The sequence below is a fragment of the Piliocolobus tephrosceles genome, chromosome 14, assembly GCF_002776525.5.
Source record: "Piliocolobus tephrosceles isolate RC106 chromosome 14, ASM277652v3, whole genome shotgun sequence".
In the NCBI taxonomy this organism is placed as follows: Eukaryota; Metazoa; Chordata; class Mammalia; order Primates; family Cercopithecidae; genus Piliocolobus; species Piliocolobus tephrosceles.
This window is the reverse complement of record NC_045447.1, coordinates 79,915,279-79,942,852: the sequence shown is the minus strand read 5'-3', so window position 1 is coordinate 79,942,852 and position 27,574 is coordinate 79,915,279. Positions and strand designations below refer to the sequence as shown.

The following is a 27,574-nucleotide window of genomic DNA, read 5'->3' as shown; positions in this document are numbered from 1 at the left end:
GGAGGCTTTGTTAGTTCCTTTTCATTCTTTTTTCTCTAATCTTGTCTTCACACTTTATTTGATTAAGTTGATCTTCCATCTCTGATATCTTTTCTTCTGCTTGATCGATTCAGCTATTGACATGTGTGTATGCTTCACAAAGTTTTCATGTTACGTTTTTCAGCTCATTCAGGTCATTTATATTCTTTTCTAAACTGGTTATTCTAGATAGCAATTCGTGTAACAGTTTTCAAAGTTCTTAGCTTTCTTGCATTGGGTTAGAACATGCTCCTTTAGCTTGGAAGAGTTTGTTATTACCCACCTTCTGAAGCCTACTTCTGTCAATTTGTCAAACTCATTCTCCGTCCAGTTTTGTTCCCTTGCTGGCAAGGAGTTGTGATCCTTTGGAGGAGGAGAGGTGTTCTGGTTTTGGAATTTTCAGCCTTTTTGTGCTGGTTTTTCCTCATCTTTATGGATTTGTCTACCTTTGGTCTTTGATGTTAGTGACCTGCAGATGGGGTTTTTGTGTGGACATCCTTTTTACTGATGTTGATGCTATTTCTTTCTGTTAGTTTTCCTTCTAATATTCAGTCCCTCTGCCGCAGGTCTGCTGGAGTTTGCTAGAGGTTCACTCCAGACCCTGTTTGCCTGGTATCACCAATGGAGGCTGCAGAACAGCAAAGATTGCTGCCTGTTCCTTCCTCTGGAAGCTTCTTCCCAGATGGGCACCTGCCAGATGCCAGCTGGAGCTCTCCTGTATGAGGTGTCTGTCGACCCCTGCTGGGAGATGTCTCCCATTCAGGAGGCACAAGGCTCAGGGACCCACTTGAGGAGTCAGTCTGTCCCTTAGCAGAGCTCAAACACTGTGCTGGGAGATTCACTGCTCTCTTCAGAGCCCGCAGGCAGGAATGTTTAAGTCTGCTGAAGCTGTGCCCATAGCTGCCCCTTCCCCCAGGTGCTCTGTCCCAGGTAGATGGGAATTTTATCTATAAGCTCCTGACTGGGGCTGCTGCCTTTCTTTCAGAGATGCCCTGCCCAGAGAGGAGGAATCTAGAGAGGCAGTGTGGCTACTAGCGGCTTTGCAGTGCTGCAGTGGGCTCTGCCCAGTTCGAACTTCCCAGCAGCTTTGTTTACACTGTGAGGGGAAAATCGCCTACTCAAACCTCAACAACGGTGGATGCCCCTTCCCCCACAAAGCTCAAGTGTCCCAGGTCGACTTCAGACTGCTGTGCTGGCAGTGAGAATTTCAAGCCAGTGTATATTAGCTTGCTGGGCTTTGTGGGTGTGAGATCTGCTAAGTGAGACCACTTGGCTCTCTGACTTCAGCCCCCTTTCCGGGGGAGCAAACACTTCTGTCTCACTAGTGTTCCAGGTGCCACTGGGGTATGAGAAAAACATCCTTCAACTAGCTCGGTTTCTTCCCAAATAGCCACCCAGTTTTATGCTTGAAACCCAGGCAGGGTCTAGGTGGTATAGGCACCCGAGGGAATCTCCTGGTCTGCAGGTTGCAAAGACTGTGGGAAAAGCATAGTATCTGGGCCAGAATGTACCATTCATCATGGCACAGTCTTTCACGGCTTCCCTTAGTGAGGGGAAGGAGTTCCCCAACCCCTTTCGCTTCCTGGGTAAGGTAATGCCCTACCCTGCTTCTGCTCACCCTCTGTGGGCTGCCCCCACTGTCTAACCAGTCCCAGTGAGATAAGCCAGGTACCTCAGTTGGAAATGCAGAAATTACTTACCTTCTGTGTTGATCTTGCTGGGAGCTGCAGACCAGAGCTGTTCTTATTCAGCCATCTTGCCCAGGTCCTGGGCATTGTTTTTTTTGTTTGTTTGTTTTTCTTTTTTTAATTTTCAGTTTCCCAAATGATTCCAGGGATGTGCAGCCAAGGGTAAAAATCACTGCTTTGGAGGCAACTAGGAATAGAAATAACATCATAGATTTTAAAGTCAAGAAGCCCTTTGTTCAAATTCATGGTCTGTGTTTCAAGTCATTTGAAATGTTGGGGCTTTAGTTTCATGTTCAGAAAATGGAAGATTAAAAGGCTTACTCAGGGTGTTTTGTCAAAGCAACATTTTGGAAGAACCCAACATAAGGATGAGCATGTAGCAACTGACCAGTCAAGCCAAGTTCTCTTTCCTCTACTTTGAGTGCTTTCCTGACTGTTTTCTTAGTGTACTCTGCTTTGACCAAATATTATGAAAGATTGGCATAATTATTACTATGAAATATTTCTCCATAGATGCAGGAACACACAAAATGGGTTATAATCCAGCATTTTGTTTCTCCTATAAAATGACTGCATAGATTAAAGAAATAAGGCTGTTTGACTTTTTTTTTTTTTTTAATTTTTAATTTTTTTAGAAGGGAGTGATTCATTTTAAGCCCAGGGGACTTAACTGGTCTATTTTTATTAATGATTTGAGGAAGGGAATAATCTGACTACATGAAAACATTAATAGGAGAATAAGAAGCAAATAGCACAAGTGATTTTTAAAAATAAGAGTGAAGAAAGTATATGCTTTTTAAAATAAGGCAAGTAGCAGAATCATCAGGAAGGACATATCTGAAGCAATGATGGATTGCTATAACTCTGTACTTTTTAATTTGAACCATTATTTTAGCACACATTTACATAAAGAAAATTATTAGGTAAAAAGTACAGTTTAAAGGTTTTTCTATAAATGCCATCTTGCTTTGTAAAAACTCTTCCTTTGTTTTACAGAGTAAAAAATTACATTTACAAGCAAGCAAACAACAATAAAACAAAAAGTCAGAAAAGGCAAAAAGAGAACTAACATTTATCAAGTTAGTTGCTCCAGGTTTCATGCTAGGAATTACATACATTTAAATTACTTAAATCTGTGACAAATTTAATACCATTCTCACTTCACAAAATCTCAGAAAAGCTAAATAACTTGCCATAAGGCATACCTTTAACATGGCATGGCCAGGATACTTCCCAACTGTGCCACAAATCCAGGCATTCCATTCCCATTCCAGGATTCATTCTGTTGTAATGCTCTGATTCTTTCATTTCTGAAAAGGTAAAAGAGTGTGGGGTCACAAAAATATCCCCAAAGTTTCTATATATCTTATTTTTTCATTTTTAATTTTAAAATGCATTACCTATTGAAATGATAAAATTTTGGATACATAAAACTTTCAACTTTGGTTACAAAGTACACTAATAAAATTTTCAGCAATTTATTTTTGCTTTTTTATTTTTAAATTTTTATTTTTTAAATTTTATTTTCTATTTTAGATTTAGGGGGTTTGTTACATGAGTATATTGCGTGATGCTAACATTTGGGTTTCTAATGATCGCCCAAGTAGCGAATACAGTAACCAATAGGTAGCTTTTCAGCCCTTACTCCTCTCCTTCTCTCTCTCCCTCCCCACTTTTGGAATTCTCACTGGGGATTCCAGACATTTTATAAACTGAATCTTAAATCCTGCTTATTTTCCTGTATGGATATCCCAAGAATTCTGGTTCTAAGCATTTATGAGAGGAAAGAAATCTGTCATTACTTGCAGGACACAGGCAGGCATACTTTCACAATCATGCCCCAAGACGGTAAACTCCTGTCGCATCTCCCCAGCTGTCATTAGTGAATCCCAGAGGCCTCCATTCTGCTTTCAAATCATCTGCCAGCCCAGCAGCAATGGCCGTAATGAGACTCAGCTACAGCATAAGAGATGCTGGCTTCTTACAGGACAGCGGGACCAGGCCCACCGGTGCCTTTCCCTCAGCCACAAGCATTAAGCCCAGACAAATTCCTCACAACAAAACTGAAGGCAAAACTCCAACGAAAATATCAGGTCAGAACTGGTCACAGAAAGCATGGAAGAACCCAGTTAAAAGTTGCTGTTCCCCAGCCTCCCTTATGACAGGTACTTTTGTACATAACCCGTCTTCATTTCCCTGAGGCGAGGTGATGAGACATGGACCAATAGAGTGGAAGATGCAGCTCTAAGAAAGGAACTGTTAGAGAACTCACAGCAGCTAGCAGGCACGAAGCAATGGAGAAGTAATTAAAGAAACTCTAAGAGAAAACAACTCTCTGTCATGTAAACTAAGAGGAAATGGGGAATGGGTGACTTAAATTTTATGACATTTTATTCACAATAGAGCTGAATGGCATTCCCCTCATACGCATGCTGGGAATTCCAGGTGGGGTGATTTGAAAGTCATTTGTCTAGGGTCTGATCGTACATCTTGAAAGCCAGAAATTTAGCTTTGTCCACCTCTTCAGAGCTACTCATGGTCTCCAAAACTTTCACGCTAGCTGACTTATAAGATCCTAAAACACATACTAAAATGCTCAGGTTTTTGTTTTCAATTTATAATATTTTTGTTTTTATTTTAATAGCACAGAATTTTCTATTAGTCATTACACTCACATCAGGATAACATCCTAATAGCAGTTAACTCTTGCTGTATAACAGCGATGCAAAACTCAGAGACATTTTTGTACTTCAATGGATGCAAATCAGAGACTTCAAACAAGGCATCATTTGTTTTTTTCTCACGTATCTAAGATCAGCTGGAAAATTTTGACATTCTGGGCCAGGTTCAGTTAATCTCTCCTGGGCTTTCTCAGGCCTTTATGGTCAGCCAGTGGTTGGACTACAGGCTGGCTGATCAAAGAAGGCCCCACACACGTGTCTGGTGTTGCCTGGTCATCAACCAGAGTAACAGGAGTCAATAGGCCTCATTTCTCATCACTGAACAGGTTGGCCTGAGTATGACCCCATGGTGGTTATGCGGGTTGTTCAGAGAGAGAGAGAGAGAGAGAGAGAGAGTTAAACATTCAAGGACTCTTGACGCCTAGGCTTAGAACTGACACACTATTGTTAGTTACTCCATCTTGAATGGGGGCTAGGTAAAGTGAGTAACTCCATCTTGAATAGGGGCCAGGTAAAGTGAGGATGAGACCTGCTGGGCTTCATTCCCAGGAGGTTAGGAATTCTTAGTCAAAGGATGCTATAGAAGGTTGGCAGGATTGGTATCACAAGATGCAGGTCATAAAGACCCTGCTGATAAAACAGGATGTGGTAAAGATTCCAGCAAAAACCCACCAAAACCAAGACGGGGATGAAAGTGACCTCTGGTCATCCTCACTGCTCATTACACATTAATTATAATGTATTAGCATGCTAAAAGACACTCCCACTAATGCCATGACAGTTTACAAATGCCATGAGATGTCTGAGTTACCCTGTATAGTCTAAAAGGGGGAGAAACCCTCATTTCCAGGAATTGTCTGCCCCTTTCTTGGAAAACTCATGAATAATCCACTCCTTGTTTAGCATATAATCAAGAAATAACCATAAATTTACTCAGTCAAGCAGCCCTTGCCACTGCTCTGCCTATAAAGTAGCCATTCTTTTCTTTCCTAATAGACTTACTTTCATTTTATGAACTCACCTCAAATTCTTTCTTGCACGAGTCTGGATCTGGAACCCTTTCTGGTAACACCATCACTTCTGCCACATTCTATTGGCAAAACAAATTACAAAGCCAGCCCAGGTTCAAGAGGGTGAATAAATAGTTTCCACCCTCTGATGGGATGAGTTGCAAAGTCATATTGCATGTGGGCCTATATACAGGAAGGGAAATAGTTACAGCTCTTTAGGCATCAATCTATCACATTTCCCATTCTCAAGCTCTTGGAAACTGAATTAATAAGCAGAGGTTGCTTGATGAACACAAAATCAAATATAATTGAATGATGCTCAGGGATTATTTCAACCAACCGTCAAAAGAACTTAATGAGCACCCTAGCTCCAAAACTGTAATGTACCAGAATACCAGACTTACACTTTTTCTCTATCTCAATCTCTCTCTCTCTCTCTCTCACACACACACACACACACACCCCTTACATGTCCCTTTGGAGATAATCTCTCAGGGTGGATTCCTTCTGCAGATGTCTGCCACTAAACTTTTCTATTATGCATCGCTTTTTGCTGGTGTTACTCTTAGGGTGACACCGGTTTTCACATAGATTTACTTTCTGTGATCTCTATATCAATGACTATGTTTGTTTTTTAGTCAGTTATGGCTACTGAAATTGTTTCAGGAAGAAAGGAGGAGACATTCTCTCCTTAACTACCACCTACCTCCTCAGGAGTATAAAGACAGTGGCACTCTTGGAATCTGGAAATATAATCCTACTTTTTTCTTTCATTCATTATGACTATGATCAGGAATTTCTGGCCCAGTCAAATGGAAGAGCCCAATCTCTGTGGGTCACAGCTTTATTGCACACCTAGGAATGTTTCCTGAACTAATTTGAAACTGAAAGTTGGTTATTTTGTGGAAATTCAAGGAGCTCAAACGCTATTAGAATAAATTAACATTTTGGTTTTCCATATTGCTTTGGAATGAGTCATTCTGTAGAAATTAGTTTTCTAGGTCGCTATTTCATTACACAGTGCCCTCCTTATAACAGCCCAAGGGAAAAATTTCTCTCTGATCTCAGAATGGGAAATGCACGCTGCTTTCTAGTACTTAGAATGGTTTTGTGGTGACTCCTATCGCAGATAACGAGGATCATGGACATGAGGGCATCGTCTTCTTTGCAATTCCTACTGGACAACTTAGCACCAAACCTGAAACCCATTTATAGCTGATTGACAGGACTTTTTGGTGTGAATTTTAGATGTTAACCTTGTGCTGGCTTTGCCTTATCTTTCTTATTTCTATATATAATTTGTTCTGCTTCCTCATTCAAATATTTTTATATTTACATTTTTCTATTTTAAGATACTTATTAAACGCCTTAAATATCTTTGGAACCTCAAAGAGAATAAATAAATCTATAAATACCAACTTCACAAGAGAAGCCAGAGTTTGTTTTAAAAAAATTTTTTTTAAAAATTATCTGCTTTCATCTATTTTGGTGAACCCTTACTTTTTGAATTCAGGTACTGAAGCTGAGTTAATCACCCTTCTCAATGGTTTATTATAATCTTTGGTCCAACAAGATCTCTATCATTTTATTTGTTTTTCCTTTATCCCACTCTAATTCCTCTACTGCCCCAAGGCAATCATTCCAACTATGTCCTTTTGTTAATAAGTATTCTTATAAAGCATACAGTTTTATATAAGCATGGGCCATAACTATGCGCAAATGTCATTGTTATCTACCTCAACCTGTTTCTTTTTTCATCCAGCTTTCTGCTGAATAGTGTGAATCAAATGCATTTTGCCTCTCCACTCCCCAAATTGCCTCTAGTTCCCCATCACCAGGAATATCCTGTGATGACCAGCCTTAATCACAGGGAGAACATTTTTGAGAATGGAAGGGTGATATTAATAATTACACTAGGACAGCAGTTGTACACTATGACTATCCCAGGCAAGTTAGGATGTCTCATCACCCTATTCCTATAGGGCCCTTGGAAACTCTTCGATAATTTTTTTGTGATATGGTTTGGCTGTGTCCCCACCCAAATCTCATCTTGAATTGTAGTTTCCATAATCGCCATGTATCATGGGAGGGAGCCAGTGGGAGGTAATTGAATCATGAGGGCAGGTTTTCCCATGCTCTCATGATAGTGAATAAGGTTTTTCCATGTCCTCGTGATAGTGAGTAAGTCTCACGAGATCTGATGGTTTCATAAAGGGCAGTTCCCTTGCACATGTTCTCTTGCCTGCTACCATGAAAGACACACCTTTGCTCCTCCTTCACCTCCCGCCATGATTGTGAGGCCTCCCCAGCCATGTGGAAGTGTGAATCCATTAAATTTATTTTCTTTATAAATTACCCAGTTTTGGGTATGTCTTTATCAGCAGCATGAGAACAGACTGATACATTTTGTGATATACATATGCAGAAATGGATTTGGCTGGCCAGGTCAGAAAGTATACATAGATCTATCTGCCCTTACCACTAGAGTCCTCTGCAGAATTTCTACACCAGTCTACAATCCCATTAGCAGTGTGTAAGTATTCCGATGGCCCCACATCCCTGTTAACACTTAGCATTATCCAGCTTCCTAATTTTTGCCAGTCTAATACATGTAAAGGAGTATCTCATTGTTTATTTTACATTTTTCTGCCAACTAAGTTTGAACATCTCTTTAGAGTCTTACTAGCTTTTTGTATATTATCTTCTCTGAAGTTTAACTCTTCATTATCTTTGCCCATTTTCCATTGATTTGTCAGAGATGAAACTTTTTCTACAGTGAGTACATATTTTGTTGTCTTAAACGGTGCATAGCAAGCATAACTATACTTTATTGAAGAACTAGGTCACATGATGATGATATAAGTAACAACGCTATAATTATAAGATACCATAGACCACACCTGTAATCTCGGGACTTTGGGAGGCCAAGGTGGGTAGATCACTTGAGGTCAGGAGTTTGAGACCAGCCTGGCCACCATGGTGAAACCCCATCTCTATAAAAACACAAAAATTAGCAGGATATGGTGGCACATGCTTGTAATCCCAGCTACTCAGGCAGCAGAAGCAGAAGAATCACTTTAACCCAGGAGGCAGAGGTCGCAGTGAACCAAGATCATGCCACTGCACTCCAGCCTCGGCGACAGAGTGATACTGCCTCAAAAATGAATAAATAAATAAAAAGATACTATAGAGTCTAGAGTTAAATGGGTACCAACTAATCAACATGTAGAAACAATTTTCACATTTAGCCATTTGTATCTTTCTCTTAAGATAAAATGAAAGATGCTCAGCTGTATGATCTGCTAGATAGTATAACCTGGCTGTCTTTCCAGAAAATTATTCACTGAGTCAACAACTAAGGAAACCACATTCCAAATGATTTCTTTAGACTCTAGCAATTTTTTTTTTTTTTTAATTGCAGCTATCAATGTCATCTGTCTTAGCAGCATCTTCTGAAGAAGCACAAAAAATAGATTATGGGTACTGCCAGTCAACTTTTTTTCTCTCTTTTATATAACTCACCCTGCTTAAGGATATGAGGGATGATTATCTTGCATCATTTAAAAGTTTGATTGAAGCTGGGCGCTGTGGCTCATGCCTGTAATCCCAGCACTTTGGGAGGCTGACACGGTTGGATCACTTGAGGTCAGGAGTTCGAGACCAGCCTGGTCAACATGGTGAAACCCCATCTCTACTAAAACTACAAAAATTGGCTGGGCATGGTGGCTGACACCTGTAATCCCAGCTACTTGGGAGCCTGAGGCAGGAGAATCATGTGAATCTGGGAGGCGGAGCTTGCAGTGAGGGGAGATCGCACCACTGCACTCCAGCCTGGGTGACAGAGGAAGACTCTGTCTCAAAAAAAGAAAGAAAAAAAAGGAGTTTGATTGGGACTTCAATAGAGGGGTTTTACTTGAAAACCTGTACATTTTTTATCCTTCAGGGAAAATAACACCTTTAAAGAGATGATACCGGAACAAAGATGGAAAGTAAGTTTTATCTCACATAATACCAATCAAATTGACAATGGTTGCCCAGAATATTGTGTTGAGAAAAATTCAGAAGCTGAGTATAAACTCAGTAGGCAAGAAAGCCAAGATGGATTAGTAATGTCTGCCACAGTCCTGCTGTGGGGTGTTGGTATGTATGCCATGTATTTGTTATTTCTATGTGAATAGACCCTCACTTTGTCTTTAATGTTTGACTATGAAAAACAAATTCTGGCGTAGGTATCCTTCAGCATTTCACCTTGAATGATATGAGATTCAAAGCTCGGTATATTATTTACAGGATGAAGAAAAATGCTTCATGATATCACCTCTTAACTTCATTTTCTTTTCTGGGAAATGCTTGATTAACAGTGCAAGTCAATGACCATGAAGCACTGAATACTTTCTATGTGCCTGGCACTGATGTGAGCACTTCATATCTACTAACTGATTTAAACTACACAGAATACCCATTTTACAGATAAGGGCACCAAGGCCCAAAGAGGTTAAACACCTTTTTAAGGTGCCAGTAAGTGAGGATTCGAACTCAGAAGTCTGACACTGTAATTATTGCTCTTAAATATTACATCATGTTGATGCCTAAAAACACCTTATCAAAAATGAATGCTGTTTTTCAGAGTGAGCTACTAATGGAAATGGTTCCCAATCCCTAAGCACTCGGGTACCAAGTGGGTACTCAGGTTCGAAGCTCATGATACTGATGTGGAAATTAAAAGGAAAATATGTAGAACTAATTAGAAAAAAAATGTTGCTTATCAATCCATTTGTTTCTGGAATGTTCTGAATGTTTATTTTATCATTCCCTGTGATGAGGTTTATAAAGATTATTTTATTTAATCATGCAGATCATCCTATGAAGTAATTATTCCTATTAAATGAACGAAGAAATGGAGGCAAGAGAAGTAGCCTGCTCCCAGATCACACAACTGATGAATAATGGAGCCAGGATCCCAAGCTAAGTAGTGTGACTCTAGAAACCAAGTCTTCTCTTTCTCTCTCTCGCTTTCTTTCTTTCTTTTTTTGATGGAGTTTCACTCTTGTCACCCAGGCTGGAGTGCAATGGTACCACCTTGGCTCACTGCAACTTCTGCCTCCCCAGTTTAAGTGATTCTCCTGCCTCAGCCTCCCAAGTAGCTGGAATTACAGGTGTGTGCCACCATGCCCAGCTAATTTTTGTATTTTTAGTAGAGACGGAGTTTCACCATGTTGGCCAGGCTGGTCTCAAACTCCTGACCTCAGTCCACCGTCCTCGGCCTCCCAAAGTGCTTGGATTACAGGGGTGAGCCACCACACCCAGCCCAAACGCAAGTCTTAAAAGTACTCTGTTACTCTCTACTCAAAATTTACAAAGCTTTAGTTTAGGTTTACTCCAGTTTAGATACAGGTAAATATCTGAAACTCACTTCAATTGCTTACCTCATTGGCAAGTTGGAAGCATCAAAACTTTCTAACACTTGGAATGCTTATTAAAAATCAGTCAGTTACATCATTTCTATAAAACAGTTCATATATAACAGACTGCTCATAAATCAGGTACTTCTTCCCCTGGAAAAGTCACTGAATTCTTCAACTTTATGACTTCTACTTTTTAAAAAATTTGTTTTCCAGTATGATAACCTCCTCTGATAGCGCCAAGTCCCCTAGAGGAAAATACACATAGCTCAAACACCTGTGCTGCTCTTATAACCCTTTTGCTTCTGCAATTAACAATGGGCCACAGATAAAGGGGCGAATCTAAGATTTTTCCAATGGGTGCAAGTTTGTCATGGATCCCATAGGATGGTTTCAGGGATGGTGCTAATTATTTTTGCTGCTTGTAGGTATCTTACCAGCAACTCATATAATCCCAAACATTATGATCTGTTCGTGTGAATCTGTAGAGAACTAACCGTGATTTTTCCAAAGCTAGAAAAAGCAGAAGCAGGAGTTCAACTCAGCTCTGTCTGGTATCCAAATCTAGGCTTTTCTCACCATTTCAATTGACTCAAGACAGTGCTTGTCTGATCTGTTATGGATATGCCTACATAACAGTTTCCCACAATTCTTCTATAGGTGTCCTTAGCTATTGGAGCCTCAGAAAACCGGTTCATTTTAATGCCACTTCTTTCTCCTGCTTAGTATTGCTAATACTTCCTGAAAGAGCCTATTCTCTCAGCAGCTGGTGATATTTGATTTGATTAACACCCTGGGACCGATCACCAGACTTAAAGATGATGCCTAATTAACTGCTTACTTTAAAGAGCTGGCACTTTCTGTATTTGGTTCACACTTCCAGCCTCAATCATGTTTTCGTTTCAGCAATAATATTTACATGATTAGCAAATAGTCAATTCATACTCCAGTGTGGACCTAAGCTGTGTTTGGGACTTCCCAAAGCAGATGTCCTTGACAGGTATAAAGAAATAGGCTTTTTTCATAGCAAGAGTCATAAGCAAGATCTTCTGCTCATTTGTCAATGAAAAATTATGTTTGGATCAAGAAATATTAGTTGAGCACTGACCTAAGTGCCAGTCATTATATTTCCAAGGCTCCCATACGCCCTCACTAAATAATCATATTAGACTTATCTCAGTTTTGTTATCCTTTTTCTTTCTTTCATTATATATTTATTTATAAATTTATTTATTTAGACGCATAGATTAGGAAAAGGCATTCTACATTGGACGTTCGAAGTTTTAAAAGGCATTTGTAAAGGTCTCTCAAGTCATTTTCATGCAAAACCCAGAAATACATAGCTTTAATGATACTACAATTAAGTAAGCTTGTGATGTTAAATGACCCCCAAAATGTGAATGGACATTGAAGGAGCACAGAGAGTTTCACCCCAAAATATGGCTCCCTGATATAATGAATGTTTTGAATTGGAAACCCTTTGAAATCAACAGGCCTTGGAAGAGACTTTTTCCCTTCTTCGTAAGGATTGGATGGAATCACCGAGATGAACAATTGCTTTTCCTTTCTTTCCTTATAACCTTATCATCTATTTCAAGAAGGGAGAGGAAGAAGGTAACCAGACCAGGCCCAGCCTTTTTACAAAACAATGTCTGTCTCTCAGGTTCATTCAACTTCCAAAGCTTCCCCTTGGCCCCAACAAGGTCAAACTGGAAAGACGCAAAGTACCACAGGGCTATTCCTTTCTTTCTTTTTGAGACAAAGTCTCCCCCTGTTACCCAAGCTGGAATGCAATGGCATGATCTCAGCTCACTGCAACCTCCATCTCCCAGGTTCAAGCGATTCTCCTGCCTCAGCCTCCCCAGTAGCTGAGATTACAGGCACACGCCATCAGGCCTGGCTAATTTTTTGTAACTTTAATAAGATACAAAAATTAATAGAGATGGAGTTTCACCATGTTGGCCAGGCTGGTCTCGAGCTCCTGACCTCGTGATCCTCCCACCTTGGCCTCCCAAAGTGCTAGTATTATAGGCATGAGCCACTGAGCCTGGCCCTATGCAGTATTTTTAAATCAATAATTTGGGTAATGATATAGAAAAGCAAGATTATATCTTCAGGTAACAGGAATTTGGAAGGGAGAAGCCAGCATTTTGGATGACAAAGTTCTTGACCGACTGGATAATGGGTTGAACCATAATGTCATGAAATTTAGTAGGAACAAATGCCAAAAAACCACCAGCACAAGTACTAGATGGGGAAGATATGGCTTCATGGCAGCAAGGGTGGAAAAGACTTGAGAACTGCACTTACACGAGACAAGCTTATGTGAGACAATGGTGTGACGTATGGACCAAGTCCCTAACGCATCTGTTTGGCTATACCTGTAGTGTACCAAGGCTTAGGATGGTGACAGCTCTGCCCTCACTTTTGCTAGTCAGCTCACTCTTAGATATTACATTCTGTTCAGTTGTAGGTAGGTTTACCAAAAATGATATTCTAATAAGAACACTTTTGAGAATGAAGGAGTTGTTAGTAATAATTAAGCTCAGAAAATAGCCATAAACTAAGATCCCTGGACACAGAGGACCTATGTTAGCTAGTTATAAAAGATGTAGACAAATTGGAGGATATTTGGAGGAGAGACTCAAGGAAAGGAAAGTTCTCAAAGAAACAGACTATGATAAAATTAAAGGGGTGTTCAGCCTGGAGAAGAGTAACCTGAGGTTTATAAGAAAGTTTTTTTTTTTTTTTTTTGAGATATTTAAAGGCAACAAATGGAGGAGGGATGGGGCTTGTGAATTATGGGTCTTAAAGTATAGAGAAAATTACAGTTTCTCAGGCCAGCCCAAGAGGAAGGGAATGAAAAGCCAATCTCCAACCCTAGATGTTACAATTTTATAAAACAAATTTGGAGTGCTTACAAGACACCAAATCTCCAAACTGCACCCCCACCCCAATTCCAATTCAATGATGACTATTTTCTGTTGTTGTTCTGTTTCCAGAATCGACCCTGTGAACGACTTTTTGAACATCAGCCTAGCTACCACCATCAGTTCTTGTTCACATACCTACTTACTTCTTCAAAAAAATCCAATAAAATAATTCTTTCTTAATGAAACCCAGCCATTTTTCTTTTAAAAATGTTATTTCATTGTCTAAATATAGGGTGGTTCCTCTCTCTTTTTAAGATCTTGATAGCTGGACTTTATGGAAGTTAGACACCCACAGGTTTGTGATTCACTGGGCTTCTATAGTTTCACATATGCCTTTTTCAGGGAACTATTTGGACTTCAGAATCTTCTTCAATATTCTTCTCTGTAAAGACCAACACAAATATCATGTTATACTGAACCTAAGACACCAGTGGTTGTAAGATGCACCACTTTTATGTACCAGGAAGACAGAATAAAATGCTGCCAATTAAACTCTATTCCAAATTTCTTCACAAGTAGAGTATCAAACTCCTCTGAGTAACTTTTCAACTCAGAAATGGCACCTTTGTTCCCATTTTTTGTATGATATTGGTATCCATGTCATCAAGAGCATTGAGAATGCAACACTTATTTACAAAATACTCTAATATTATCTTTGAATCTTCTTCCAAGCACTAACACTTGATCTAGAAGCATTGATGTTTTTACTTTTTAAAAAATCTAACCAGCAGATGACAACAGTAGATTTACTTTTTTTCCAGTAAATCAGGATTTACTTTTTCTTAGTTTGTTGACTGAAACTTTGAGGGGTTGAAGTTGATCAGTTATGCCATTGTGACTAACAACAAAATTTATACTGCATGGGCAATGATACGACATCCCAGTGCCACCAGGCCAACAGATGTCTGGGATGTTAAAATGTAAAATATGATTGTATTAGATTTGACAAAATACAATAACTCCTTTTGCATATCTGCCTTCTTGTCTTAGGTTATACTCTTACCTGATAATCTGAGCACTGCTTTCCTAGCTGACTGGGATAACCTTTATTAGCTCCTTTTCACTTTAGCTGAGCATCTTCTCAAATGCTCTACTGGGTTGTCCTTATTTCCATTTTATGTACAACCTACTCTACTTTGATAATATTCCTAATCCTTTCATTTCAGCTAGTTATCCATTTTATGGTCATCAACTAGTAGAAAACAAAACAAAAATGAAAAGGTCAACCAAGATTTTGCATCTCAAAAGAAGACACACTTCATCTCTCACTGTTTTAAAGAAGAGCTATACAGCTATATGGTAAAGAGGCAGTTCTTAGCGAAGTCTGTGAAAAAAAAAATAATTTGTGGAGACACTTAAAATTAGACTGCAGTGGGATAACATAAGACCCACTCACTCTGACTCTTGGAATGAAGGATGAGGCTTTCAAAGAAGCAGGCATTTATATCTTTCAAAAAGTTCCACAGATTAATGTGACATGTCATCTAAGTTGCAAACCCTCAGAAAGAGAAGGAAATCAGGCATTTTCCAGTTCAACTAGGGACAGCTCTATTGGCACATACAAACATAAATTTGAAATTAAGAGGGCTTAAATCTAAGTGGGCTGCAAAAAACAATCCACATGGACAGACCATGCTTGTATTCAAACCATGATATTCACACCATCCTGTACTCAACATGATTCAGTTAAAGGCTGTGATGGACGCTATGATGACCAGACATGGGAATGGGTATGGTGAAAGCATAGGCAGAAAACAAAGGACGAGATTTCCTTTTATCGACATCCCAACATCCCAACTGATGCCTGGTCTGAAGAAACAGAGAAAGTGATCTTTTACTCCATTCTCCAGCCATAGCTTTCCAGGGCCATTTCAGGGGCAAGATGACCTACAGATAATTAAGAAATAGTTTCATGAATCGGGGATATCCTATAGGTTTAGAGTGGAGAGTGCTACTAATGAGGGCTTACACTTGGAAAAAATTCAAATCCCTGTACCAAAGGGCTCAGAAGGCAGGTTATGGCTGTGGCAGAGCTCTGACATCCTCTCCTGATCATCTCCATTTTTGGCAAAAGTTCTTCTGAATTTTAGATAGATATTAAGATCCCCCATGTTGCCTGGGTAAAGCAGATAATTGGCGATTCTACTGTTAGCTCTATTGCCTTTTAATTGTGCCAGGGAATTCAGAATGCAGTACCGACTCCAAATCCCAGATCACCTCTTGCTCACCTATAGATCCAGGGACCTCTTGTTTGTGACCAGGGAAGAGTATAAGAGTGATTGTCTCCTGTAAACTTCTTTTCCTTCTGAGCCTAAAGTAGGGGCTGGAAGCAAGAACACCAAAAGCACAAATCATTGCAAATCAGTGCTGATGGTTGAAATATTTATGCTGTCCTTTTACTTTGGACAAACACTATGTGCCAGGCCCTTTATATACAGTCTCATCTATTCCTCACCACAACCTATGTAGACATCATTGTTCACCCCCATTTTCCAAAGAGAAAACAGACTCAAGTTAAGCAACACCCCCAAGGAGACAAAACAAGTAGGTGCTGAATCCAGGAATTAATCTGAGATCTGATTCCAAAGTCAAAGGTCTCTCATACGTTGGATGTATTTGAAAGGCAGTGAGGAAAAAATATGTATTGATAGATGGATAGCAGGATGAGTAGATGGACAGATATCATAACATAAATATAATAGAGGGCATATTATAGAAGCTATGTGGTCATTACATGGGTGTTCAATGAATGAGTCTTTGAACTGTATGTTTGAAAAAAAATTGAAATAAGTTAGGGATAAAGAAGAAAAATTTTGAGGAATTCAGAGACATTGCCAATTAAACATTCTTGTAAGCATCTGTCTCATGTTTCACTAACTATGTGTTTTAGAATTTTAAGTTAATTTAGTTTGACAAATATGTGTTAAGGCTTTATTATGTAATAGGCACCAAAATACCTGCCAGCCTAGGATGCTACATTCATTGTAGGTGCTGGGACTGCACAAGATGGAGCTCTTCTGGGGTTTACAAATTAGCAGCTGACACTATCGTGACCAAAAACCTGCAATACAAAGGTGACTTGATAAAGGGCTATCATGGACGTGTGAGGTGCTGAAGGAGCATGAGGATGGATAAGATAATAATAGCTGAGAGGTTTGGAAAACTGTCAGGGAACAGACAAAATTGAAATTGCACCTTAGAAACTGGGGAAGATGTCAAAAGGACAGGAATCTGAAGTAGGATCAGTATCTGAAGTAGGGGCTTTGGAGCAAAGGCACAGAGGTGGGACAGGGCCTGCGAAGAATGCACAGGAAAAGAAGAGACTGTTGGAAAAGAAGGAAGGAAGTGCTGGGCATTACCCACCAAAATGTGGAACCAACTTTCACAAAGGAAATGTTTGACAATTATTAGAATTCTCTCAGATTTCACTTTGTTGAGTCTTCGTTTACTTATTAGTAAAGTAGGAATAATATCTGGTCTCACAGATACTATTTAAAGGATTAAATGAGGGAAAATGGTGGAAGTTCCTATAAGAGTGCCAGCCACGTGATCAGCACTTACTAAGCAATGCAGACTGAGCTACACCCACGAGCCTGGGGCTGCACATAAACTAACTACACAGCAATAGTCAAGATTTGTATTAGGCTGTAAGACAAATCTTGAATGTGAATTGTTACAATTCTCCTAAATTCTAGAAAGGAGGAGCTAAATAGTTTTGTCAGGTATGACTGATTTTTTAAAATTAACTTATTGATTGAATGACTGGTTTTACTTTGGGTCCAGGACTCAATCAACAAATTCAATTGTACAAGAAGTGAAACTTTATTTTTCTGTAACCACTTATCTATTTTGAGCCTATCTTCAGTGTTAGAACCTAATTTCCCTTAATTCTGCACCCCTACTCTTTTCACTGGTTTCCAGGGGTCTTACACTGTACCAGAGCAATGGGTGGAGATAGCATCACACATCTCTTTGTGATGCTATCTCAGCACCAGCCTTGGCTGATAAGACCTTATTCCTGGTGGGTTTTCACCACTGAGCTGCTCCCCAGCATGAGACTCCTTCAGACATGGCACATTTTCTCTCAACTGTTGCCAAGCCCCTTGTTGGCACAGGAAACTTTACTGCACTGCTTTCAGGCCACAGGGGCACCAGGAAGCTCTGTGGGTCCTTCATTACTATTCTGGTGGGACTTTTGGGCACAGAAGACTCATTCTAACACTTGTGAGCTGTGCTGGGGTACACTCAGTTCTTTGAGGCTGGCTCCGACCATCTGTCCCCTGGATACCATTCAGCCATTTCTTTTCTGGATTTTGCAGTCTTCTTGAGCTCTGCTTGGAGGTAGTGACAACCCCAATCCATCTTCAGTTCTGTCGTCCACAACCCTCTCCTCTGGGGAGCAGGGTGTAGAGTCTTTTTCTCAGAGGAGAAGGGAGCCACCAGCATCTAAGAGCTGTCTCTGCTTCCTCTTCCCCCTCCACCTTCCTTTGCCTCCTCCCCACCAGCATCTAACAGTTCCCTTTCCTCCCCTAGCTCTAACACTGTCCTCACAGCACACCTGAAAAACTTCAGGTCCTAGAAGGGATGGGAAGCCTTGCATCAGTTCAGCTTAGTGTCTCTATGCCAAGTGCCCTCAGGGTCCTGACTTTGGAAAATCAAAAGGCTTTTTTTTCTGCTCTCTGGTGAAACTTCTTCCTGATAGAACAAATGATACCTAAATGGGCTTGGGAGAGGCGGCAGAGACGACAGGAGCTGCCAGAAGAGGAAAATCAGTTAATATATTTAAAATATTCTGCCAGTGTTCTCCTCATCCCTTTAAATTGACTTCATCCTTTGAGCAAGGTGGGACATTTTTCCTGCTAGTTCTTATGTCTCAGTATTTCATTTCCAGGTGACCTGCTGTAGACTGGGCTAGAGTGGCACTAGGTGACCCTAATACTTACAGAAGATGAATCACACTTCTTGAAAGCTGCCTTACCCTTAGAGTTATGGCTGACTCCCTGGAGGTTTCTTCAAGAAATTCAGCCGATGGCTCCCCAAGTTGCTAATCACCAAAGTGCATGATACTTTAGAAATAACACTTGATTTCTAGTATTTGTATGGCTGGTATGCCTACTGTTCAGTCTTTGAAAAATTGTAACACAAGATCCTTTAGTTGGGCCTATGTGCTTCACAAGTTTCATGTGCTAGTAATCACAACAGGGAATTAAGTATTGCTCATACTGCCACCTGTTCATGCACAGCTTCTTTCTGGCCTTGCTGGTAAGATTTCTGCTCCTCCTCATCCTTTAAGGCATGTCTTTAGCTTGATGCTGGAGTAATTTCTTTCGTTCCAGTTACCCTCTCTGGGTATGATAGTCTTCTATATCAAGCTTGGAGCCTGAAAGAGAAGTAACTTGTCAGTTTAAAAAAAAAAAAGATAAAAGTCAAAGATCAGGATGTTTGAGAAAAAACAAACAAACAAACAAAAAAACATTAACTTGGTTCTTTTCTTCACTAATTACTCACCCCAAACAAGACCCCGAAGAGTTTCATTTCTAAAACATAACTCTCTATATTAAGAAGACTCCCAGTTCAGGTCGATAAATACCCATAGGGTCTATCTCTCACCATGAACCTGCACAGGTAAGGGGCAGAAAACTCTCTCTCCATTAGGCACTAAGAAACTTTCCTTGTCACAAATTAAAGTCCTCTTTGGTGGCCAAGGATTTATCAGCAACCTTGTTCATAATGATCATCTTATGAATGGTGATGGAGAAAAATAAATCACATCCTTTTGCTAATAAATTGCTCCAATTGCTTCAAAATGGCAGACTTTCTGCTGAAATGAACCTTCCCTGGGCCAATAATAATATTCCTAGAGAAAAACTGGGGAAGTGAGGGGTTGAAGTGGGGTGGGCACCATATTTCCAGCATCTGAAGGAAAACAGCAACACATGGCTTCATCACCTTACCTATATTCTTCAACAGCCTCTAGAAGAGATGCTGACCTCAGATAAGCTGAGGTTCACCTTCACCCATCCAAAGAGTTACATCTTAATTATTCAGTTGAACTTTTATTATTTAGTAAACAAGAATATAAGTGCCCAATATTTGGTATTTTATCAATTACAGCCTTTGTCTTAATTCTGTACAAAAATACACAGAAATTTCTCTCCCAACAACATCCTCCCTCAAAATAAGCATATGCTTAAAAAAAAAAAATCACCTAAGCAGACTTTTTCCAGGAAGCACATATAGTCCTTTTTATTCAAGGTAACATGCAGACCTGTTAAACTTTTTTAAAATTTTTTAAAGACTTCAATAAAGGGAGATCATATCCTCACCCATTCTGCCTGACTTAAAGTAGCGTGAGGCAAGAATCATCCACATGCAGAGTTAAACAATGAAATTTTCCAAGTATATACATGCTGTGAGAATCAATAACCTCTTCTCAAACGAGCAAATTGGTTTCAAGTATTCGGTTCACTGGTTACATCCAACAGCCACAATAAGAGGCCACCTCCCGAGTGAAAGGGAAGGTGAAGATGAATTCTTGAAAAATGCGTTCTCATCAGAATTCCTGTGCTTCTTACTGCATGGATGGTATTTGTAAAACTCTTTGGAAAGAATACTGAGTTTAATTTCAGGCAACCTTTTTTGTTGATTTTTTTTCACTAACTTTAATTTTCTAATGTGAACTGTGATATACAAAAGCAATCACTTTCAGTGTAAAATTAAGAATGGCAAAAGTAATTTTACAAAAACTTCTGTAGAAATAACATCATCCAATTAAATTTATAGAATACACCCAAAAGAAAAACGTAAGAATATTCACATGAAGAAATATTAATCTAGTGCTCAGAAGACCAGAATATGTACTCCAGGGGCGTCAGGGGCAGGAACCAGGAAATAGAGATAAAAGTTGCTTTTTGAGACCTTTCTCACCTTAACCCTGAATGCTTCATGCTCCCAAAGAATCCAGTTATGGAAACACAAATTACCTCATCCTCAATTTCACTTAAAATACAAAAAACAGGTTATACTTTCTTCTTTTTTTATTATTTTTCTTTGAGACGGAGTTTTGCTCTTGTCACCCAGGCTGGAGTGCAATGGAATGATCTCAGCTCACTGCAACCTCCGCCTCCCAGGTTCAAGCGATTCTCCTGCCTCAGTCTCCTGAGTAGCTGGGACTACAGGCACCCACCACCACGCCCAGCTAATCTTTGTATTTTTTTTAGTAGAGGCGGGGTTTCCCCACATTGGCCAGGCTGGTGTGAACTCCTGACCTCAGGTAATCTGCCCACCTCGGCTTCCCAAAGTGCTGGGATTACAGGCATGAGCCACTGCGCCTGGCCACAGGTTACATTTTCAAGTGTTATTAAGTTGCTTATACAAATTTAAAGTCATAAGCATGACTTCAGGATCTGTGCTTTTTATGTCAAGTGCTCCTCTTTGTTGGAATTTTAACAATAAAGTTTCTTTCAGAGTGCTGTGCAGTATCTCATTTCATGAAAATAACTCATGGCATAATTTGATGTTTTCTGGCTTAGATTTCTCTTTGCAGCCAGGTTATTCTTTCTAAAATAAAACTGATGTTCTCTAGAAAGGTTTGCCTGAAGCGATTGCCATTTCTACTGAGCTATGTTCTGGGAATATTTGTCAGAAAATCTGGTCATTGAAAGCAGAATTGTCTGTATCCTTCGTTCCCAGGCAAATAACCTGTGTTTTCTCTTTTCTTCCTTCCTTCCCTCTCATTCCCTGAGGGCATCCACCCTTCTCTCCAGCAATCCCTGTGTGTCATCACCTCCTCAAACTGACTTTCCTCCCATGCTCTCAGAGGGCTTCTGCACCAATCCTTCTACCCTTGGAATATCCTTTTCTTTTCTTCCTCTTGACATGGAATGTTAATATAGAAATTCTTGCAAAAATATGGCTACCTTTATAGTCTAGATAAAAGAAAAATCTTCCTCCTAAATTGTGTTTTCTTTCTTTAAATTTTTTTTTTGGGGGGGTTGTTTCCTAAGTTCTGGGATACATGTGCAGGGTGTGCAGGTTTTTTACATAGGTAAACATGTGCCATGGTGGTTTGCTGCATCCATGAACCTATCACCTAGGTATTAAACCCGGCATGCAGTAGCTATTTTTCCTGATGCACTCCCTCCTGCTGCCATGCCACAGTAGGCCCTGGTGTATGTTGTTCCCCTCCCTGTCTCCATGTGTTCTCATCATTCAGCTCTCACTTATAAGTGAGAAAATGTGGTGTTTGGTTTTCTGTTCCTGAGTTAGTTTGCTGAGGATGATGGCTCCCAGCTCCATCCATGTCCCTGCAAAGGACATGATCTCATTCCTTTTTACGGCTGCATAGTATTCCATGGTGTATATGTACCATGTTTTCTTTATCCAGTCTATCATTGATGGGCGTTTGGGTTGGTTAATGGGATCACTGATGGGCAATTGTGTTGATTCCATATCTTTGCTACTGTGAATAGTGCTGCAGTGAACATACATGTGCATATATCTTTATAACAGAATGATTTATATTCCTTTGAGTATAAACCAGGTAATGGGATTGTTGGGTCAAACAGTATTTCTGGTTCTAGATCTCTGAGGAATTGCCACACTGCCTTCCACAGTAGTTGAACTAATTTACATTCCCACCAACAGTGTAAAAGCATTCCTATTTCCCTGCAACCTCGCCAGCATCTGTTGTTTCTGGACTTTTAATAATCGTCATTCTGACTGGCATGAGATTGTATCCCACTGTGGTTTTGATTTGCATTTCTCTAATGATCAGTGTTGTTGAGCTTTTCTCATATGTTTGTTGGTGGCAGAAAAGTCTTCTTTTGAGAAGTGTCTGTTCATGTCCTTTGCCCACTTTTTAATGGTTTTTTTTTTTTTTTTCTGGTAAATTTGTTTAAGTTTCTTGTAGACTCTGGATATTAGACCTTTGTCAGATGGATAGATTGCAAAAATTTTCTCCCATTCTGTAGGATGTCTGTTCACTCTGATGATAGTTTCTTTTGCTGTGCAGAAGCTGTTTAGTTTAATTAGGTCCCATTTGTCAAATACTTGCTTTTGGTGCAATTGCTTTTGGCGTTTTTGTCATAAAATCTTTGCCAGTGCCTATGTCCTGAGTCGTATTGCCTTGGCCTTCTTCTAGGATTTTTGTAGTTTTGAGTTTTACATTTAAGTCTTTAATCTATCTTGAATTAATTTTTGTATAAAGTATAAGGAAGAGATCCAGTTTCAATTTTCTGCAGATTGCTAGCCAGTTCTCCCAGCACCATTTGTTAAATAGGGAATCCTTTCCCCATTTCTTGTTTTTGTCAGGTTTGTCAAAAATCAGATGGTCATAGATGTGTGGACTTACTTCTGAGATCTCTATCTTGTTCCATTGGTGTATGTGTCTGTTTTTGTACCAGTACCATGCTGTTTTGGTTACTGTAACCTGTAGTATAGTTTGAAGTTGGGTGGCATAATGCCAGCTTTGTTCTGTTTCCTTAAGATTATCTTGGCTATACAGGCTCTTTTTTGGTTCTGTATAAATTTTTAAATAGTTTTTTTCTAATTCTGTGGAGAATGTCAATGATGGTTTAATGGGAATAGCATTGATTCTGTAAATTACTTTGGACAGTATTTTCTACTTAAGCACATGTACTTTCAAAGGGACATATATAGAAGAAAAGGAAAAGGGACCTATCCTAGCCAGCATATCACAGGGCTCATGAGCAGCTTCTTCCTTTGAATGGTCTCTGGGCTCTCCTCCATTCCCATCACTCTGGCCCACCCCACACTCACTACTAGAACTGCAGACATCAGAACATGGCTTGATGATATCTTTCATCCATGAAGCTCTGGAAATTGCTAGTAATTGGAATTCTCTTTCCTTTCATAGCCTCCAAGTCCTTCTCAAAGGTCATAGGACTTAGTAAATGTTAGGTCTTAAAACTACTATTTTAGGGACACCTCATCCATTCAACAGGCTTTTATGGACTGACTTAGAAGTACTACTAACAGTAATTTATTTTATTTACTGATAACCTTATACCCCTATTTGTTAAAGGAATTTTAGCATTATTAATAGCATTGTTGATGACAAGCCTAGCACCTAAGAAAAACTATGAGTTAGAACCAACTGAATTATACACCTAATCTTTGATAAAGAGTATAAAAGTTGAAGGCTCCTCCTTGTCTGTTTGCTTGCTTTTCACATTTTTTACCTTTCTGCGTATTTATTTATTCAACAAATATTTGATAATCCCCTGCTACACATTCTATTAGGTGCGATGACTAAAACAACAGGCTAAAGCAGAGAGCTCCTGCCCTTGTGGAGCTTACAGTCTAGTAGAATAGACAGACAACCAAATACTGGGGGAGGGGTGCGTACAACTGCTACAATAACAAATGATGAAAAGGATAGGTACACAGTGCTATACTAGGAATAATCAGTCTAGTCAGAGAGGCCAAGGAAAGCTGAGTAAAGGTGGCAGAAAAGAATGTTCCAGGAGGAACAACATGTGCAAAAGCCCCATAGCAAAGGCAGCTTGGCAAGGCAAGGGCCCGAGGAGAAGTTGATGTTGGCTGGTGCGGTGGCTCACACACATAATCTCAGCCCTTCGGGAGGCTGAGGTAAGCAGATTGCTTGAGCCCAAGAGTTCAGGGCTAGTCTGGGCAACATAGTGAGACTCCATCTCTACCAAAAAAAAAAAAAATTACCCAAGCATGGTGGCACACGCCTGTGGTCCCAGCTACTCAGGAAACTAAGGAGGAAAAATTGCTTGATTCTGGGAAGTCAAGGCAGCAGTGAGCCATGATCGCACCACTGCACTCCAGTCTGGGCAACAGAGAGACCCTGTCTAAAAAGAAAGAAAGAAGCTGATAATCAGGAACATATATAAGCAGCAGAGTGGGGTGCATGATGAGGCTGCACAGGCTGAACTTTATGGGGCTTTATGAGGAAGACTGAAGGAAGCCTGAAATTACCTGACAAACTTGACAGGATCAGTTAGAAACTTTAGATCAACTCTACAGTCATGGTATGGAGAACCATTGGAGGCAAGAGCAGCTGTCCACCATCTACATCTGGAAGGCCACTGCTGGAGTTCTCATGAGAAATAAGGGTCACTTAGACTACAGTGGATGGAGACTCAAGATAATAGTAGATGGGGAAGCTCACAGGATCTGGCGGTGGGTTGGATAAGAGGGCTGAAGCTCAGGAAGCATGGCTAAATGACGCTTAGGTTTCTGATGGATCCTACTTTAACTATTTGGTCCTTTGCTCTGTCATTGGCTGTTGCCTATGATTTTTAAGCATGAATTATTTTTTCTTCATGTTCCTACTTCATCTTGAAGGGAAAATTCTCTATTGCTTCAAACCTAACAATGCAAGGAGTCCCTCAGCATTATTCCATCAATTTCCCCCAAATAAGGTTCCCAAACAACTTCTGTTTCTAATTTTTTAAGTAAGTTTGATCTCTCCCCCGTATATATTATTTCTGTCTAGTATAATTTCCTTCGTTGAAATGGGAAATCTGTAAGTGTGATATAGTGGTGAAAGATTTTTTGCTACAAATCATTGAAATCAACTTGAACCAACTTTGACACTAAAGAGAATTTATTACAAGAATATGAGAGTGTCTCATGCAATCAAATGCAGAAATGCAAGCAAAATGTAGGAGTAGGATAGAATCCCTCAGATTCTCTCTCCATATTATCTGTTCTTCTCTGTATGGTGGCTTCAGTCTCATCTTGGAAGGCCGGCTTTCTCCACACTTCAATCCACAAGACGGCCCCGTGATAGCTCTTGTGTTTATATGCTCTGGTTTTCACCACAAGGACTGACCTTGTGGTTTGTTTGTCCTCAGTGTCTCAAGGATGGAAATGTAGCCTAGCTATGGATCAGGTGTTCAACCTTCATCATTTAACACTGGCTGGGGGGTGACTGGATACAAGAGTTCAAGGAAGAACTAGCCAACACTAATTCTGAGTTTTCAGAGAAGGGAGAATTGTTATAAACTTGGCAGACACCCCACATGGAGAAGGAGGGAAACAATAGCTCCTTTGCTTCAATGAACATGTATTAAGCACCAACCATGCTCCACGGCCAGGCTAAGCTTGTGGATATAAAAACAAGTACAAAAACTTCTACTTTCAAGGAACGTAACATGCAGCACTGACTGCGAACACACCTGTAAAGCAAGGCCCATGCTTACCCCCTCATTGTCAGTGTAGGGAGGAGGGAATTAAAAGGAATATAGAGCATAAGGGTAGCCAACAAAGTCATGAGAAAGCAGTCCAAATCAAATGCCAATAATAAGCAAAAGTAAAGAAGTGGGACCCACAAGAACTGCTGGAAGTTTGGGCAGCTGAGCTGACAAGAGTACAGTGTCTGTGTAGATGATGTGGTAAGAAATGAGGCTGAAAATTCATACAGGAGCCTTCGCTGAGGATTTATAAGTAAGGGGGAGGGATGAGTGAAGAACAAAGGGAATAGGAACACACAGGCCAGGCAATAGAAAGATTCCCTTCCAGACTTGTGGCTTGATCACCAGGTAGTGAACCTGCAGGCTGTACATTTCCAATTTTCCCCAATGCGTGACATGCCTGTCACTTCGTAGATTTAGTTGTGTTTAATCTTTCCTTTTTAAACAAAGCAGAAACAAGCTACATAGTTAATGTAGTGACTTTGACCTACAAAAAAGAAAAGTTCATACTATTTCCTTCAGCTTCCTTATCCAGTACGATTTCCCTTCCATCCTTTATCCTCTCAAGCTCTTTGTTTCCTTTTATGATAAGCTTACATTCAGATTAGCTACCTCTCTAGAAAGCTTTCGTCTCCTTTTCAACTTCTTTTATTTCTCGCCTCACCAGATTTTATTTTTGCATTTTCAGCACTCACTAAATCTCTATTCATTTCTCTGAGCATTGCGTCCATTTGAAATGCCTATAGCATTTTAAATCAACAGTATTATTTTTCACTTTTCCATTGCTCTCTCAATATGATCTCAAACTGCAGAACAGGAGATACTAAGCCAATTTTAATTGAATAAGTAATTTAAGCACCATTCTAAAAAAACAAAAATGCTTTTAGAATTCACTCCTCTGTTACAAAGAATATTTCCCCATAGGTTGAAAATTGGTTCTTAGAGAGCAAAAATATCTTAGATATCACAGTGGGTTTGTAATCCTCCAATCCTTAACCCTGTCCAACTGCATAAAGAGATATATACCATACCTGTTGTGTAAAATTTCATGGGAAGAGGAGGCAATTTTTTTAAGTCTTAAAAGTCTCCTTAGTGGGGCAATAATAAAAGGAAATAGAAAATGTAGAAGAAAACAGGTTTAGCTCTAACTTATACTTACATAGTGTATAAATTTACAAAAGTTAAATGCAATCTTTAATTTGATCTCTACAAAAACCGAGGTGAATTGGCTACTTATTAACATCTTTCCCAACATGTAGATTGATTACCAGAAAGGTAACTTCCTAGTTGTGTGACTTTGATGGGAAATTCCCCTCCATCTGTGATAGCATAAAATACACATTTCTTTAAAGCAGGGATTCTCAGCTTCAGAACTACTGATATCTCGGGCACGATAATTCTGTTGGGTGCATCCCTTGCACTGTAGGATGTTCGGTACATCCCTAGCCTCTACAAAGTAGATGCCAGTAGGAACTTCCTATCACCAACCGATGGGACAACCAAAAATGTCTCCAGACATTGCCAAATGTTTCCCAGGTAGTGGGGTGGAAGAAATCACTCCTGATTTACAACCACTGATTTACAGCCTACTTAAAAGAAAGATGACTGTTTTTAAATTCATAGGCAGTTTCATAATAGTCGAAAGTTACTGAGCATT

General features: G+C 39.8%; 1 long non-coding RNA gene across 1 annotated transcript in view; it reads right to left on the bottom strand.

Annotated features, from left to right (window-relative positions):
• Nucleotides 1-15,260: 15,260 nt before the first annotated feature.
• Nucleotides 15,261-27,574, bottom strand: part of LOC111543320 — an 87,730-nt gene continuing 75,416 nt past the window's right edge. The window contains exons 2-4 of the long non-coding RNA XR_002731816.1: nt 18,962-19,112; nt 15,961-16,055; nt 15,261-15,619 (exon numbers count right to left, since the gene is read on the bottom strand). This is a non-coding gene — a long non-coding RNA (uncharacterized LOC111543320). The remainder of the gene's footprint in view (nt 15,620-15,960; nt 16,056-18,961; nt 19,113-27,574) is intronic.